The following is a 19377-nucleotide window of genomic DNA, read 5'->3' as shown; positions in this document are numbered from 1 at the left end:
AGGAATACAGATTGCATGATTACATTTATATAACTTCTGGATAATTTTATTTAATGATTCCTGCAGAAATAGATTAGTGGTTGCTTGAGGAGGGCAGGGGTTAGGAATAGGAACAGGGGAAAGAAATCGCAAGAGGCATGAGAAAGGTTATGCGATTGATGGATACATTTACTAACTTGAATTGTAAGGTTTCAAATGTCAAAATTTACAAATGAAATATTTTATTTTATAATTTATTTTTTAAAGATTTTATGTATTTATATATCATAAAGATGAGAAGTTGTATGTCAGTTTTACCTCAACACAGCTATTAAAAAAAAAAAAAAGGAGTAAAGATCTCCTTTTTATCCTCTGACTACACTTGATCTTAGCCAAAAGGCCAAGAAGCGATGACTGAAGAATTGCTTTTAAAATTTCTGGAGGGAAATAGATAAAAATCACAGCATAAAAACTCATTGCCAGGTTTTCTTTCGATTGATAATTACAGGCATTGACTTCATATAACCTCAAATAGTTGCATTTGGGGTTGCAAGTTTGCATATTTGCATTACTGAGTATATATTTTTTTTTTTCTGAGTACATTTTTATTCAACCAAAAGAAGAGGGAGGCAAACTAAGAACCAGATTCTTTTTTTTTTTTAATTATTTTTATTAACATGCAATGTATGATTTGTCCCAGGGGTACAGGTCTGTGAATCATCAAGCTTACACATTTCATAGCACTCACCATATCACATACCCTCCCCAGTGTCCATAACCCAACCACCATCTCCCTCCCACCTCCCCCCAGCTACCCTCAGTTTGTTCTGTGAGATTAAGGCTTATGGCTTGTCTCCCTCCAGATCCCCTCTTGTTTCATATTTTCCTGCCCTACCCCCACAACCCCCCCGCCCTGCCTCTCAAATTCCTCATATCAGAGAGATCTTATGATAATTGTCTTTCTCTGATTGACTTATTTCGGTCAGGTCAGCGTAATACCCTCTAGTTCTATCCACATCATTGCAAATGGCAAGATTTCATATTCAACCAAAAGAAGAGGGAGGCAAACTAAGAAACACACTCTTAATTATAAAGACCTAATTTAATAATTAGACTACTGGAACTCATCATATTCTTTACATTAAAAAAAAAGGTTAGTGTTAAAATTGTGAAATAATGGGAATATTTCTAAAGTACATTTTCATTTTCTGAGTCAGTCAGAGAAAGACAAATACCATATGATCTCACTCCTATGTGGAATTTAAGAAATAAAACTAAACAAGCAAAGGGGAAGAAAAGAGAGAAAGGGGAGGCAAACCAAGAAACATCTTTTAATAGATGAACTAATGGTCTAATGGTTACCACAGGGGAGGTGGATGGGGATGGGTGAAGTAAGTGATGGGATTAAGGACTGCACTTGTTTGTGTTGAGCAGCGGGTGTCATATGCAAGTGTTGAATCACTATATTGTACACCTGAAACTAATATTACACTGTATATTAAGTAACTGGAATTTAAATAAAAACTAAAAAAACAAAACAAAACAAAACAAACAAACAAAAACCACGAACTGTATTACAAATGTATCGTGTGCCATACTGGAATAGCAAGAAAAAACAAAACACAGTGCAGTAGTCCCCCCTCATCTGCCATTTCACTTCCTACCATCTGTTATCCATAGTCAGTCACAGTCCAGGAGCAGATGATCTTCCTTCTAATGTATCCTCAGAAGTCAGTAGTAGCCTAACGCTATGTCACAGTACCTACACGATTTGTCTCACTTCATCTCATTACACAGATATTTTATCACCTCAAGTCATCGCAAGAAGGGGGAGAGGAGCACAGTAAGGTGTCTGGAGAGAAAGAGACAAAATTTACATAGCTATTGCTACAGTATATTGTCATAATTGTTCTTTGTATAATTAGTTACTGTGATTAATCACTACTGTACTTAATTTATAAACTAAACTTTATCATAGGCATGCATAAGGAAAATCATAGTATATCCAGGATTAGGTATTATCTGTGGTTTCAGGCATCTACTGGGGGTCTTGAAACATCCCCCAGGACAAGGAGGGACTGCTGTAGCAATTATCCTAAGACAGCTCATCACCTCGTTGTTTTACCTGAGCCAGATCTGATTTGCTATGGAGTTCTCTCTTCCTTTTGGTTACATACCTTCTAGTACTTTTTCTTTTCCTTCATCTAGCCATGACATTTTTACCTTTTATTTTCTTCTTTTCCTTGTGATTTACACTCATGAGTACAGCTAATTTATTCTTGTTACTACTCTGCTTCCTAGAGCCTAAATTCAGGACCCTCCTTAGGAAGGATGGGGTTAGTTAGTGATGATTTGTAATTTTCCAAACTCCAGTTGGTCAAATCAAATTCAAGTTAGAGAAATGAAGAAATCATAAGCTGCATTTCACTTTTCTTTCCTTTGCCCAGTGGTTCATTCCTAACAATTTGGGTCATTTTAATTTATGCTAACTTGCACTTTTAGGGGGTATGTAATAATAAATAATTTACACTTATACTGTGTGTGTGTGTGTGTGTGATATACTGTCCTAAACCATTCTCAAAATTTTTATGAGAACTATTATTTTTTCTCATTTTACAGACAAAACAAAACAATACTGAGGCATGGGGAGATTAAGTGAATTATCCAGTCTGAAGAGATCTAGGCTCTTTGTCTTGACAGCATGTATACAAGTGGAAAGTACTGAGAAGAAAAGGCCTGATGTACAGTATTCCAGCAATTCAGAAATCTGGGAACAGATCTCTAAGACCGCCCTTATTTTCTTGTGTCCTATACCTAAGGACTCCACTTAAAGAATTATTTTCCAGATTGGCTTGGCATTTGCACGTCCACCATCAAGGAGAAAGAAGAGTGACAAAGCACTGAGTAACAAGAGAGGAAAACAAGCCAAAGTTAATTTTAAAATTGTTATTTAATTCCAAATGTTAATTCTAAAGACGATTAAATATAATAGGACAAAAATGTGTGAGTGTGAATGGCTGCTGATGTATTCTTCAAACACAAAAGCAAAACAACAGTGATTTTCAGAAAGCCAACAAATAAATTTGGTTCCTACCCAATTTGAAAATAAACAGAAAACAGTAATTTGAAAACTACTTGCCCCTTTCAAAATTACCCCTTCACTTCAGGAAGTATTATTATTGAACAAAATAAGATAATAAACACCCTTGCCCAGAACCTGGGAGAAATGATTAAAACTCCTGGTTACTGTGTTTTTTTTTTTTTTTTTTTGTATCAAGTTTCATAAAGGAAGGTTAAAAATCAAATAAATGGAGAATATAGCTAAATGACCCTAATTCAGAGGAAACCTTGAAAAAGTATGAAAGTTTTTTTTTTTTTTTAAAGTCATCATAATTCTCTGACTTGCAGGCATTTTCTCTTTAGGCAGACTGCCAAAGTCCTTCTGGCCAATGAAAGTAAGTTATGTGTGCTACTTTTTGATGGTATTGCCCATGATAAACCTGAAATGTTACAGGGGTTCATTTCAGATAGAGATCTGGAGCTAACTTATCCAACTTATCTGGTCAGAAAATCTTGCTGTAAATCTTTCAAAAACAAGATGGTTTGTGAGATTTTTAGTAATCCTGGATTGTGTCTGGGAAGAAAATGTGACAGGAGTAGTTGTCTCTATGGCTTCAGTTAAGACCAGGAAATACATGATCCAGGCAAATAGAAACCCATGTGTGAGTAAGAATTCCACGTCTTCCTGGAGTCCATAATGGAAGAAGCATTAAAGTGTGCATGCTTAGTGAAGTTTAAATTTTATTTACCCCAAGAAGTTTCCAATTTTATCAAATTCACTGCACTCAGTATTAGAATTTAAAGATGATAACAGAAATGATTAATATCCATTATGACTTTCTCTTCAAAATCAAAATCTGATCTCCAGTCTTGTTTTCTGGAGGAGATAAATAAAATGGTACTGCATATCTCAAAATTGTCATCTGATCCTTCTAGTTACTTAAATGAGTTAAACTGATTTATAAAAAAGGCAGAGGTTAGTCTCAAAGACTAACGCTGAAACAAAAAATTTTTGGTAAATTAGACTTTCATTTTGCACTATTTTTTTCTTTGCATAACAGTCACTGGGAATATCAGAATTTTAAAGGAGATTTAAAAGAGATAAAAAAAATTTGGGTGTTTGAGAAATACTGGATAATGTAATAGTTGGCTATAAAATGTTTAAATTCCTTGGAGAATATTAAATGATAGGAAGACACTGCCCTGCTAATGTAGATGGGCCTCCCATACCCAGAGAAAAGCAAAAACTTCAAAGTGCCATTTTCAGCCCTTAGATTTATTATATAATTATAAAGAAGTAATCCTCCTCCTGCCACTCTTTTCTTGAGAGATTTCAGGCAAAACACTAAATTTCTGTTGACCTCAATTTAACCATCTATAAAATGAGGGGGTTGGAGCAGGTTATCTCTGTGTCTTGTAACTATAAAATTATATGTTCTATATTATTTCTCCATTTTTTCTTTCAGTTCCCCCTGCTGACATGAAGACCTTAAAAAATGTGTAGTACTTACTATATGCCAGGCCACTTAAAATTATTCGTGAAAGTAGCCACAGTACAGCTCTGAGCTATTTTAAAACTCAATTTTATAGATACGGATGCTGAAGTCCAATAAGTTTAATATTTTCCTTAGCTTCATGCAGATCATTAAGGATAAAACAGCAATTTTGTTACAGGCTGCCTTGAATACAAATCTCATATACTTCCACTGACTATACCATATCCAACTAAGTACATAATGTTCAATATATTTGTATTTTCAATGTGTTTTTCAACTATTGGTCACATGCACTTTGTAATTATGTCCTTTGAATAAAAAATACTGAGAATTTAAAAAGATTTTATGTATATCTATTAAAGAATATGAGGTTGCTTTCAAGAAAAAAAAAGCAAAGGAAGACAAAGGAAACTCTGATAAATCAAGAAGAAATAACGCAAAATAGCAGGTTAATGCAGACTTAACAGCCCAATCCAATCATACTCTCTGAAGCACAGAGGTTTACTTTTGAAAGAAGCTAAGTATCAAGTTCCAAGAAAAGTGATGGGGTAATGACTACAACCCTACAGATTATCTAAGAACATACACTTATTAAAGGTTTTGAAGAAAAAGTTCAAAAATATTGAAATTAAGGATGCCTAGCTGGCTCAGTCCATATAGCGTGTGACTTTTGATCTCAGAGGTTGCAAGTTCAAGCCCCATTTTGGGTGTAGAGATTACTTAAAAATTAAAAAAATATATATTGAAATTTAAAAAAATGTACAATAATAATGTCATCATATTGAAACATAAAAAAATGGTGCTTTTTGTGCCATCTTGACAATAGGAAATCAGGTGATTGTTTAAATAATTATTATCACTATCCAGTATCATTGGCATCCCTGAGTAAAATCTTTTTGGTAAGATAAGGAGAGGAGATAGATACCAATGCCTTTTTTTTTTTTTTTTTTTAAAGAAGGAGGGTTAAATCTAAAGAACACAAACAGCATTTAATAAGATTTCTTATAAATTATCTTTTGACTTCCTATACATTTATCTGTCTGTGGGGCCTACTTTAAACTCACACATAATTTATATTATATATAAAATATTTAATAATAATTATTAGATAGTTTTAGGGAATGGGTTCATTATTTTTTGTTCTAAAATGTTAATTTACATTTAATTTCTGTATATTGAATTAATGATTTAACAATTATACCCTTGTTTAAAAATTACATATGCTCACTGTAGAAGATCAACAATATAAAACAGACTTCAGAGGATTAACCACTATTAATATTTTCTTTCCTTCCACATGTATCAGTTACGTCCTGAAATAATGGTTTCATGTAGGAAACCAACTGAATCTTAGTGCTTTAAGACAAACAAACAAAAAGCAAATTTGTTCATTTTTCTTCAGGTCAGCTGAATGTAGCTGCTGTAGACTGAGCAGAGACAGACTCAATTATAATAAGCTAAAGGTTGGTCTGAGTTAGGGGACATGTCTCTGATCCACCTTGGTCTGTCAGATTACACAATGCATGTCCTTTTCGTCATTGTGGCCTACGCAAAATATGAATCAAGGGGAAAGGTAGGATTGTTTTAAGGAAATTACACACTATCATTTCCACCCATAATCTATTGAGCAAAGTAAGGCGAAGCCCTACATCTATTTCTTCTCAATATAAATCTTAGAAAGTTTATCAAGAACTTCATTTTATTAAGAGTAATGTAACTAGAATTTCTAAGCAGATAATTTTTTTATTGAACTCAAGGAAAATGCTTTACAGTTCCCATTTATAAATCCTTTGATTGTAGGATAAACTACTCCAGTTTATATTTATTTTTTGCTCCTCTGTAGACAAAACTTAATAAATTATTTTAATAGTCTGTCCTTTCATTGTAAAGAGACTGTCATAACATAGTTAAATATGAGGAGATAGCACCACCTTATAAAATTTAATAATTAAATCACCCTTCTATGGAAGAAAGTATCATAAATGTTTTTTTTTTATTAGTAATGTTAAACTTAAATCTGTGAAGTCATCTGTGCTTTTCTTCCATGATGCAAACTGTAGCTCTTGAAGGTGTTCAACACTTATCTCTTAGCTCATATTTATCCATCTCCCAGGTTATATAGACCTTGACTGATTAAAATTAATAAACTTGATATGACTAGAAATTCATTTCTACACATAGTTATCAACTAACATTTTTAAGACAATAGTTTGTATTGTAAGACAAATGAAAACATATCTAAATGGAAATTTTTATACATTGAAAAGTGTGTGTGTGTGTGTGATTACTCCATTTTCAAATAACTTGGACTTTATATCCTATGATCAAACGTTCTAGTTTTCTTTATTAATTTTTACCAGTGTTCATCAAAAGTTCCCTCCCCTTACTTCTTCAATTTATTTATTATCTACTTTACAGATATATTTTAATTTGTTGAAAAATTATTTGTTAACGCTTAAGTCTGGGAATGAAAATATTAAAATGAAGACATGTTTACTCAAATGTTGTCAGTCCACTGAGGCTACTGTAACAAAGTATCACAAACTGGTTGTCAGTGAAATGTCATATGTATATTAAATCCTGAAGCTTTATCACACTGTCATAAATTCCATAATTGTTTTGGTTTAAATTTACACTTTAACAACTACCTTAAAATTTAATGTCAGCCCATGATCTCTGTGCTTTCTTGTGGTGTGTGTGAGTTTCTATAATATTTATTCTGTTATTTTTAATTTAATTTAATTTTTATTTAAAATGTGTTAGTTAACATGTAGTGTAATTTTGGCTTCTGGACTAGAATTCAGGGATTCATCACTTACATATAACACCCAGTACTCATCATGACAAGTGCCCTCCTTAGTATCCTTCATGCATCTAGCTCATCCCCTACCCACCCACCTCCATTAACTCTCAGTATTTTTTCTATCAGTAAGAGTAATTTATGTCTTTTTTCCCTCTCTCCTTTGTTTCTTTTCCTCTTCCCATATCTTCATCTGTTTTCTTTCTTACATTCCACATATGAGTGAGATCATATGGTATTTATCTTTCTCTGACTCATTTCACTTAGCATAATAAACTTTAGCTCCATCCATATGGTTGCAAATGGCAGGCTTTCATTCTTTTTGATGGCTGAATAATAATCCCTTCTTTATCCATTCATTAGCTGACAGATATTTAGGCTCTTGCCATAGTTTGGTTATTGTTGATAATGCTATTATAATTACACTTATACAGATTTCTATATAGGGACTTTATATCACCTTTATCTTCATCACTTATTTTTTTTTTTAGTTAATGTTTCATGGAATTACATTAGATATTATTCAAACCTAATTCAGTAGTGTATGTGGATCTTTGTTCAAACTAGATCATATGCATATGAACATAAATGTGTAGATATACAAGAGCAAGTTTCAAGAATTGGCAAGAATAAAAGAATTACAAAGATATATGTGTGAAATTACACTGATTATAAATTTTAGTCTATTTAAATAAATGTATTTTATTTATAATTATAAATTAAATTTCTAATATATGATATATTATAGGTCCTTTCTTATTTTTTTAAATGTTTATTTTTTTAAAGGTTTTTATTTCATTTTATCTCAAATATACAGATGCAGTGAAAAGAAGGGCCATTTGTACCCCAATGTTCATAGCAACAATGGCCATAGTCACCAAACTGTGGAAAGAACCAAAATGTCCTTCAACAGACAAATGGAGAAGGAAGATGTGGTCCATATACACTATGGAGTATTATGCCTCCATCAGAAAGAATGAATACCCAACTTTTGTATCAGCATGGACGGAACTGGACGAGATTATGCTGAGTGAAATAAGTCAAGCAGAAAGAGTCAATTATCATATGGTTTCACTTATTTGTGTAGATGGAGAGGAGAAAGGGAGTTGGGGGAAACTGGAGGGGGAGATGAACCATGAGAGACTGTGGACTCTGAAAAACAATCTGAGGGTTTTGGAGGGGCAGGAGGTGGGAAGTTGGGTGAGCCTGGTGGTGGGTATTATGAGGGGCACTATTGCATGGAGAACTGGGTGCAATATGTAAACAATGGATTCTGGAACACTGAAAAGAAATTTAAAAAATAAATAAAAATTCAAAAAATATATTTTTTATGTGAGAGAGTGATAGAGAATGAGCAGGGGAAGGGGCAGAGGGAGAGGTCGAAGTAGGCTCCCTGCTGATCAGGGAGTGGAGCCTTGGGTTAGATCCCAGGAGTCTGGGATCATGACCTGAGCCGAAGGCAGACACTTAACTGACTAAGCCACCTCAGTGCCCCATCCTTTCTTATTTTAAAAGATTGTTATAATTGAGGTCATGAGACTCTTGAAAATTTGGGTTATAATTAAATTAAAGACAAACTTCAAGACATAACTTTATTTCCCTTGAAGGAAAAATTAAAAGTAATATTTATCCTCTTTGTGGAAAACTAATTTTAATAATACTACCCCAATTTTCTTCTCTTAAGTGTTCTACCAGAACACATAATCTATTATTATAAATAAACATAATTTATTCATTAAACAGATAGCTTTATTGAGAGTTTACTATGCAACAAGAACTGAGTTGGGTTTTGAGTATAGAATCATAAGGACAAAAAAATCCCTGCTCTCACATTTGTGATTAATGAAGGAAAGGGGACAGTGCTTATGAAAGTTGAAGCTTTACAACATTTTCCCAGGGATTCCTTCCTGGAAATTTTGTATTGTTACAGAATTTTTCTAGCTGCGAGGACAATTTTGAAAAGTAAATTATATGCTTCCTCTTTTGTGTTTGTACATTATCAGGTCTTAATTTAATCAAAGATTTTAAATTTTATTCATGTATTTCATGTATTTCTACTCTTATTTGTGTTGTTTATTTTTTCTACCTCATTTGTCTTTATCCTGTCATTTTCTTCTGAATTTACATATTAATTTTCAAATACTCTTATATATATTATATGCACTTAAATTATAATTCTCTCTCAGGCCATCTGTTTGACTCAGTAGGTTAAGCATTGGACTCTTGATTTCAGCTTAGGTCATGATCTCAGGGTTGTGAGCTTGAGCCCAGAGTGGGACTCCATGCTCAGGGCAGAGTCTCCTTGAGATTCTCTCTCTCCATCTCCCTTTGCCCCTCTCCTGGCTCATGCATATAGACACACACTCTCTCTAAAATAAATATAAATAAATAGTAATTATCTTTCATTATAACTCATAAAATTGTTAAACCTATAAGCATTTCTATCTTTTATTTTTGTGTTTTCAATTGCATTTCATATATTCACATAAATATATTTTCTTTGATTCAGGAATATCTTCTATATTTATTTATTTTCAATTTTAATTGCCAATGCAGAAGATTTTAATTTGCAGTTATGTTCTGATTTATAATTTTATTGCTTTGTGGTAAAAGATGTGGTGTGTGTTATATCAATTTACTGGCATTTGAAGAGTTCTTTTATTGCTCTAGTATATAGTCAGTTTTTATACTTTTTTTCAATGTGTACTTGAAAACAAATGAATTTTCAAGAACAAAATTTTGAAGAACAGGATTTTACGCATGTGAGAACACAAACACATACATATGAGCAATTTGTTAATTGCACTGTCAATCTTCTACACCGTTTTTTAATGAAATTCTAGTAGTATATGTCTAATCCTTCACTATGACTTTGCTATGACCTTGCAGACTGTCCTCTGTTAAACAGAATTTATGACTGAAAAAATAATATCTGAGATTTAGTTTTCTCCATAGTCCTATTGCTTCTCTTTATAACCTTGATCTTTGCCCAAATGATAACTGTTTTGGTAATTTACTCTCACATAGATTATATCACTAAATCATTACCCATTCCACAACTCTATCTTTCCAGATTTATAACCTTGGCCTTCCTCCAAGCTATAATTTCACCTATCCATTTTGCTTTCTTCTCATTAGGGATGTTTCGGTATAAAAGAAAGCTACTTTCTCTTTAATGCTGCTATTTCTGAAACCATCTCTGCTTCTAGAAGTATTTTAAGGCAGCCTCAAATACCTTCTACTTTTGCCTGGGCTTTAGGCTATTGCTAGCATAGAGAAAAGGCAAACAACCATTAAAAAGTTATTTCATCTCAATCTTTTATTAGGCAATATACATCAATCTCTAAAAAATGATGCAATCTAATATTTGATTGGATTTTGAAAGCTATCATGATTATATAAAATTTCAAATTATTGATCACAAATAATGGACCAGATAAAACATTTCTGTCCCTGTTTTTTTTTTCCCATTCCTGAGTTTTAAAATTTTCTATTTATTTATTTAATTACTACTATTATTATTTTTAAATTTAAATTTTAGGTAGTTAACATACAGTGCAATATTGGTTTCCAGAGTAGAATTCAGTGATTTATCATTTATATTCAACACCCAGTACTGATCATAACAAGTGCCCTCCTTAATACCCATCATACTTCTAGCCCATCCTCTGTTCACTTTGCTCCATCAACCCTCAATTTGTTCTCTATTGTTAGGAGGCACTTATGGTCTGTTTCCCTCTCTCTCTCTCTCTCTCTCTCTTTTTTTTTTTTCCTTTCCCCTTCCCTTATGTTTATCTATTCTCTTTCTTAAATTTCAGATATGAGTGAGATCATATGGTATTTTTTCTTTCTATGACTTATTTCACATAGTTTAATAAACTTTAGCTCCATCCATGTGGTTGCAAATGGCAAGTTTACATTCTTTTTGATGACTGAATAATGTTTTGTGTGTGTGTGTGTGTGTATGTGTGTGTGTATTATATCTTCTTTATCCATTCTTCAGTCAATGGACATTAGGACTCTCTCCATAGTTTAGCTATCATTGATAATGTTGCTATAAACATTGAGATTCATGTATTCCTTCTGATCTGTATTTTTGTAGTCTTTAGGTGAATACCTAATAATGCAATTGCTGGATCATAGGTAGTTCTGTATTTTTGTGGGGTTTTTTGTTTGTTTGTTTTGTTTGTTTAATTAACATAGAATGTATTGTTTGTTTCAGGGGTACAGGTCTGTGAATCTTCAGTCTTACACAATTCACGGCACTCATCATAGCACATACCCCCCCACCCAGTGTCCATCACCCAGATACCCTATCCGTTCCCCCACTCCAACAACTCTCAGTTTGTTTTCTGAGATTAAGAGTCTCTTACAGTTTTTCTCCCTCCCCAGTCCCATCCTGTTTCATTTTTCCCTCCCTTTCCCCTATGAACCCCTGACCTGCCTCTCAAATTCCCCGTATCAGAAAAGGCAGTTCTTTTTTTAACGTTTTGAGGAACCTGCATACTGTTCTCCATAGTGCCTGCCCTTCCAAAATTGCAAGAGGGTTCCCCTTTTTCTGCATCATCTACATCACCTGTTGTTTCTGTCTTATTGATTTTAGCTGTTCTGACACATGTGAGATGGCATCTAATTGTGGTTTTGATTTGTCTTTCCCTGATGATGAGTGATGTTGAGCATCTTTTCATGTGTTTGTTAGCCATCTGGATGTATTCTTTGGAAAAGTGTCAATTCATGTCTTCTGCCCATTTCTTAACCAAGTTATTTGTTTTTTGGGTGTTTAGTTTGAAAATTTCTTTGAAGATTTGGGGTACTAACCCTTTGCCAGATATGTCATTTGCAAATTTGCTTTAAGATTCTTTTGTCAGAGGAACCAAATAAGGTTATTCTCATTTTTACTCTAGTTGAATTTGTTCTTTAGCTATATTATATATTTAAATGTGAATTATAAAAAAGTTTTATTTCTATTGAGATATTCAATGCAAAATCTTTTTTTTAATCTCTTTTTTTTAAAAGATTTTATTTCTTTATTTCACAGAGAGAGAACACAAGCAGGGGAAGTGGGAGAGGGAGAAGCAGGTCTGTTACCTAGCAGGGAGCCTTTTGCTGGGCTTGATCTCAGGCTCGATTCCAGACTCAATCCCAGGACCCTGGGATCTTGACCTGAGCTGAAGGCAGACCCTTATCTACTGAGCCACCCAGGTGCCTCTACTTTTATTTTCAATTAAGGAGAAAACTTTAATATTTTCCAACTTCTATTTCATATTTTCTGAGTGACAAATGTCTTTTTCTGCTTAATTTAATGCCTTTTAGACAGTGCTTTGCAATTTTTTTTAAATAAATCAAAATAATTATCCAAATCTATATGAAAAGTTCCTGAGGCTTCTCTTTTGTCAGTCTGATATTCTCATTTTCACTAATAATTTTGCTTCAAACCACTAAATATTTCCCCAAAGATATCTTTCATTTTATCTTCTTGTATATAAAAAATTCATATCCACACTAGTATTGTCAAATAAAAAAAATAGGAAGAGAAGTAAAATGCTCTAAAATTACCTCATTATTCCTTCAACTCTTCTGTTTATTATGCCAAAGTGGTAAGCATAGTAAGAGAACTCTTTTCTTAGGTGGTCTCTGAATCAATCACAAATGAATTATTCAATCTTTTTTACTTTCTTCCTTCCCTCTTCCTTATTTAACTTTTTTTCCTCTTCTCCCTAAATCAAAATTTTATCAGTTCTCTGCCTTGAGGGTCACTTAACATGTACTCAACATATATAATGAAATTCCTGGATTCAATTTTCTTTATTTGTCTTTCATACATCCATTGTGAAAGGTGATGACTAGTTTTCTGCTCTTATCAAATAATATAATTTACAAATTTAAGATTACTGACAATAATTTTTAACTTGCATTGGCAGTATGATCAGCATTAATACTAATATTTTTAAGACAATGAATACAGGGAGGATAGATATTTTTATTTTTATTTATTTATTTATTTTTAAGAGAGGGAGCAAGCAGGAACATGAGTAGAGGAAGGGCCAATGGAGAGGGAGAGAAAATTTCAAGCAGCCTCCATGCTCAGAATGGAGCTGAATGTGGAGCCCAATCTCACAACCCTGAGGTCATGACCTCAGCTGAAATCAAGAGTTGAACACTTAACCAATCAAGTTACTCAGGTGCCCCAGGAGGATAGAAATTTTTAACCTCATGGTACAGAAAGATATTGAATTTTCATCAGTCTCTCATCAAATTTTAAATTCCTCACTCCCTTTAAAAATATGATCATGTGGGCGCCTGGGTGGCTCAGTGGGTTAAGCCGCTGCCTTCGGCTCAGGTCATGATCTCAGGGTCCTGGGATCGAGTCCCACATCGGGCTCTTTGCTCTGCAGGGAGCCTGCTTCCTCCTCTATCTCTCTCTGCCTGCCTCTCTGCCTACTTGTAATCTCTCTCTGTCAAATAAATAAATAAAATCTTTAAAAAAAAATATGATCATGTTTCTTAAGGCAGGTAAATAGTAGTCAATTATAATCTCTTTAAATAAAAGTATGCCTAAATTAAATGTAAAAAAAATAGGTTCCCATACTTTAAAAGGCACTAATTGCATGCTTATACATATGTCCCTTTGTGTCTTAAATAAACATAGATAGTGTCCTCCATTGATCTCCAACTCCTAGTATTAATGCCTTTTTCAATCCTTTCTTGAGTGTAAGCTAAGGCTAGTAGTTGGCTTCTGGTCAATATACCATAGCCAGAGTGAAATGTTACTACTTCCATCATTAGGTTGTACAAGAAAGACTTTCTTATGTGGTCTATACTATTCCATACCAGGAATGTATGCTCAAAGATTAAAATCTTTACTGTGACGGATTCTAGGGGTCTTCATCTGCTAGTGAGAATGTAAATGATAACTGTTATGTTACCCATATCGCCTTCATTTTGGGCCCAGGGATACCTAAAGCTGAAATAATCTCATGACATTTTCTCCAATCTGGAGAGTATTTGGAATGGATAATCTTGCAACAAGAAAAACCCTTCACAGTGGTTCCCTGACATTTATAGTTTGGATTTAATGGTGAAAAAAACAAACAAACAAAAAATCAAACAACAACAGCAAAAACAACAACAACAAAAAAAAAAAAAAAAAAAAAAGCCCATTCTAATCCTTTCCTCTAAAATTAGTCAATAAAAATAATTGCCTTCTTCTAGGGAATTAGAGATTAGCAACTCAATCAAACACAAGAGAAGCACTGATATGGATTTCTATTTATTCTCCTTCTTTTTTAAATTTGTCAGTTTGACTGGTTAGGAAGATGACCCATTCTAGTCCTCATATCAGTCAACCTTTCAGCAGTTTTTAAATCTTTTTTTTTTTTTTAAGATTTTTTATTTATTTGACAGAGATCACAAGTAGACAGAGAGGCAGGCAGAGAGAGAGGAGGAAGCAGGCTCCCCGCCGAGCAGAGAGCCCGATGTGGGGCTCGATCCCAGGACCCTGAGATCATGACCCGAGCTGAAGGCAGAGGCTTGTACAGGAATCAGGAAGACATCAGAAAATAGTGGTTCAACGATGAAGGAATATTAACTATGATTAAAAACCTTTCAGCAGTTTTTAATCATAGTTAATATTCCTTCATCTTTGAACCACTATTTTCTGATGTCTTCCTGATTCCTGTACATCTTTGTTTTCCTTCTACTTTTTACACTGTTCCTTTTTATCTTTTTCTGTTTCCTCATTTCTCAATCCTCTGACTTTTGACTAGACTTTGTTCTTCTACCTCCATCAAAACTCCATCTTCTGGTGTTTCATCCCACTTGATGACTTTAGTTGCCATCCACATGTTAATGATTCCCAAATTTATAACTTCATGTCACTCCTCTCTTCTAAATTCCAGAGGTATATATTCAAATGCCTACTACACACCTTCACTTAGATGTCCAATTTGCAACACAAAATTCTCATATCCAACAGAGAACTTCTGATTTTCACTATCACCATTCCAAACTTGCTCTTGCTTGGTTTTCTTTTCAGTTAAGGATGCCAATTTCATCCTTCCCTTTACTCATTTATTCATAGAAATGCTTTGGGATACTTTTTTTTTTTTTTTTTAGATTTTATTTATTTTATTTGAGCACAAGCAGGGAGAGAAGCAGAGGGAGAGGGAGAATAAAACTCCCCATTGAGCAGGGAGCCTGATGTGGGGTTTGATCGCAGGACTCTGGGATCCTGACCTGAGCTGAAGGCAGATACTTAACAGACTGAGCCACCCAGGTACCCCACTACCTTGGATTTTTTTTTTTAAGTTTGTTTTTTTTTTTAAAGATTTTATTTATTTATTTGACAGACAGAGATCACAAGTAGGCAGAGAGGCAGGCAGAGAGAGAGGAGGAAGCAGGCTCCCTGCTGAGCAGAGAGCCCGATGCGGGGCTCCATCCTAGGACCCTGAGATCATGACCTGAGCCGAAGGCAGCGGCCTAACCCACTGAGCCACCCAGGCGCCCCTACCTTGGAATTCTTGACCTCATTTTTCTTCTCACATACTATATCCAAAGTGTCAGTAAGTATGATGGCTCTATCTAGCTACATCAAAGTATTTCCTGAATCCAGTTGCCTTTTTCTCCCCTGCTATCACCCTGATCCTGGTCATTATCATCTTTCAGTTGTATTTTCTGAGACTCCTAACTGCTTTCATTGTTTCTCATCTTTACTAACCCCCTCTCCAGCCTCCAAAGTCTACTCTCAACAAAGAAGAGAGAATAATCTCTTAAGAAAATTGAGCAGATTTTGCCTTCCACTTCAGGGTCTTATTTATTGTCTATGTCCTCAACATGACTCTCCTGCACATTCTTCAGTCTTTTGGTTACTGTCTCCATAAGAGCTATCCCCACTCCAATATTGCCTGTCTTCCTACCCTATATTTTGCCCTAGCAATGACTACCATCTGTCATACAATGTTTTATTTATTTTATTTTCTATCTTCTTACACTAGAATAAAAACTACATAATGTACTATATTTTTGTTATTTAGCTATTTCAAAACCCACATTTAAAACTGTGGCCAGCATAGACTATGACAATTTTGTTGAACATGTTATTACAATTTTAAAATAATTTTGAATTAAAAAATGAATTAACAATGATAAATTTTCCCAAAAAAGAGCAAAAATACTGATTTAATTTTAAGTCTTCCTTGCTTTCTGAGCCGTATGTTTGCAAATGCTCTGTTACAAAATTTTAATCTGTATCTTATAAAGGAAAAATGTATATTAGCTACATAGTTATTTTTGAAGACTTTATACTATATAGTTTTCTTTATTTCCTAGTGCTCAACTCTGTTCCTTTTTTCCCTCTTTGATCAACTATTACAATTGTTTTTAAAGCAATGTGGAAAACCTGTAGAGTAGTAAGCATTTTTCTCAAGTTAGAGGTAAGATTTTCTATTTTATCAGTCAGTGCCAGTCCCAGTTGCTATGAGATATATTTCAAAGCTGATATGTAAGCCTATGTATATGCTAACTGAAAACTGTATTTGCCTTTTTTCAAATGGAATTTTTCTGAGTTTAAAATGAACTAATTTTAAATATCCTGCCTAGATACAATCTCAAAGATGCATACTTATTACCCTCATGTGAAAAAGGAAAGCAAAAGCATGCAGAGTATACAGAAGTGTTATCTTTTAAACTACTTTTTCATTCTTCTTTTACCTTTGTAAGAAATTATTCCCTGTGGTTATATAGAAAAAAGTGAATATCCAAACACAGTAAAATTCAGTAAGATGCAAAAAAAAAAAAAAAGAAAAAAAGAAAAAAGAAACAACTAAGCATTCAACATCTGTCTTTTTGTAGGCTTTCAAAATAATTATGTTGGTATCTCCAGCATTGCTTTTCATTTAGTAGGTTTTCTTCAAATTTGGCTATAGTGCACTGAGTTTTTTTTTTTTTTTTTTTTTTTACCAGATGGCCATTTGTCAGTGACTTAGTATAATGCTGATTTAAAAAAATGTTTTCAGTGCATAGTCAATGCAGAAATATAAATTTCAGTTTTGCATAACATGTGATAAGCTGAAATTTGTATATGGTAAGTAGTTAAAAAATAAACAGTGATGCTTAATTTTCTATTATTCTGTTGGGAAAGTTAAATACTATTTAGACATAAATTAGGATAATTCTGTTAACTGTGAAACAAATTAGACCTTGTAATTTAGAAGAGGAGTCAAGATATAAATTCAAATATCCTATAATCTATATGTCTGTATCTATATTCATATCTATATTTATATAAGTTATATATCTAAATATCCTATAACCTGATTGATTATAATTATGTCTTTTCTCATGAAAATAGATGTTTAATTTCAGGTAGATGTATTAGTCTAAGTTAGGTAGGCTTCACTGTAATAATTTCATGATTTAAATAACTAAATTTATTTTTTGGCTCATTCATTCTACATGTATATATTCATTCTACATTATATATTGTCAGGGAGCTGACATTAATGTGGCCAGATTTAGCAAATAAAAATAAGAGGTACTCAGATTTAAATTTCAGATGAACAATGAATACCTTTGTAGTATAAATATATTCTATGCAATAAATATCCCCAAATAGTATAAGTATGGTATATATTTCTACTAACTTTGCTGTTGTTTTCTGAAAAACAAATTTTACTAGGCATTTGGCATTTTATCTGACAACTCTACACTTGATAGTCATTCAAGGAATCAGATTTACAGAACAGTCACAATCCAGACATCGATGGTCTTACCAAGGGAAAGGGGATCTTGAAGTTTTCACAATAGAGGTGAAATATCGGATCTCTCAATCTCATCACATTTTCTTTGTCTTGTGACTATCCAGGAAAGTGTCATTTTTTTTTCCCCATCTCTTAACTCATATAAATTAATTTACCTTCCAGAAGTCCTCCACAGTTTACAATCAGTATGTAATCCTACTTCTTGGGATAGTACATTGAGAAGAATATGCTTCAATATAATTATATTATATTTTTTGTTAAAAATGTTAAATATACTTTTTTCTATCTTACTGAGATATATATAAAGATATATATAAAGCTTTAGGTCATATCTATGTGATTATATGCTATATTCATTAAAGGTAATTTTTAAAGTGACATAAGTATACCAAATGTGTAAGTAAGTATAAACATATAAAGTTTAAAAACAAAATAAAAAAATAAAAGGGTGGGTAGACATCTTGGTTAATAAGATGAAACATTGCTGGTATAATCTTTTTTTTTTTTTTTAAGATTTTATTTATTTATTTGACAGAGATCACAAGCAGATGGAGAGGCAGGCAGAGAGGGAGATAGAGGGAAGCAGGCTCCCTGCTGAGCAGAGAGCCCGATGCAGGACTCGATCCCAGGACCCCGAGATCATGACCTGAGCCCAAGGCAGCGGCTTAACCCACTGAGCCACCCAGGCGCCCTGCTGGTATAATCTAATTGTGCTTATTTCTTTTAAAACTGTGACTGAAAACTATTTTTTAACAGTGTTCTTATGTCTATTTTTATTTAGAACAAGTCTTGCGTTAGAAAGATTTAGATGCATCTGTTGTTCTATATTTCTTCAACATTTCTCAAGAAATATAGCTTGCTATTGATTATATATTGTCAGTCTCTCTCATAAGAGAAATATAAAATTATGAATTTATTATAAACAGCTACTTGAACTTAATAACATACATTATCTATACATTTCAATGGTAGATCCAATTAGGCTGATTTCAATGATGAATGTTTTGATTGAATTAGGAAAACTATACTGAGAACAATTTTTTTTAAATTTTCAAATGTGATTAAATTTGAACGTGTTGCTTGTTTAAGATGTTGAAATACTGGTGTGCATGAAGAATACAAGTGATGTAGTAGCAGAATGAAGAATACAAGTGATATAACAAGATGGCTTGACTGACATTCCAAGGATTATTTAAAGTATGTTTGTAATTTGTTTTTTCATTGGAAACACATCCCTTAATGTTTTTATTTGATTGTTTGTTTTTGCATGGAAATGGAGAATTTA

The 19377-nt window shown here is 33.2% G+C and overlaps 1 pseudogene; it reads right to left on the bottom strand.

Moving 5' to 3' along the window:
- Nucleotides 1-275: 275 nt before the first annotated feature.
- Nucleotides 276-391, bottom strand: LOC122910872 (annotated as a pseudogene).
- Nucleotides 392-19377: the final 18986 nt, after the last annotated feature.

This window comes from Neovison vison, chromosome 6 (genome assembly GCF_020171115.1).
Source record: "Neovison vison isolate M4711 chromosome 6, ASM_NN_V1, whole genome shotgun sequence".
Classification (NCBI taxonomy): domain Eukaryota; kingdom Metazoa; phylum Chordata; class Mammalia; order Carnivora; family Mustelidae; genus Neogale; species Neogale vison.
The sequence above is the reverse complement of the archived record's forward strand: the minus strand, read 5'-3'. Positions and strand labels throughout refer to the sequence as shown.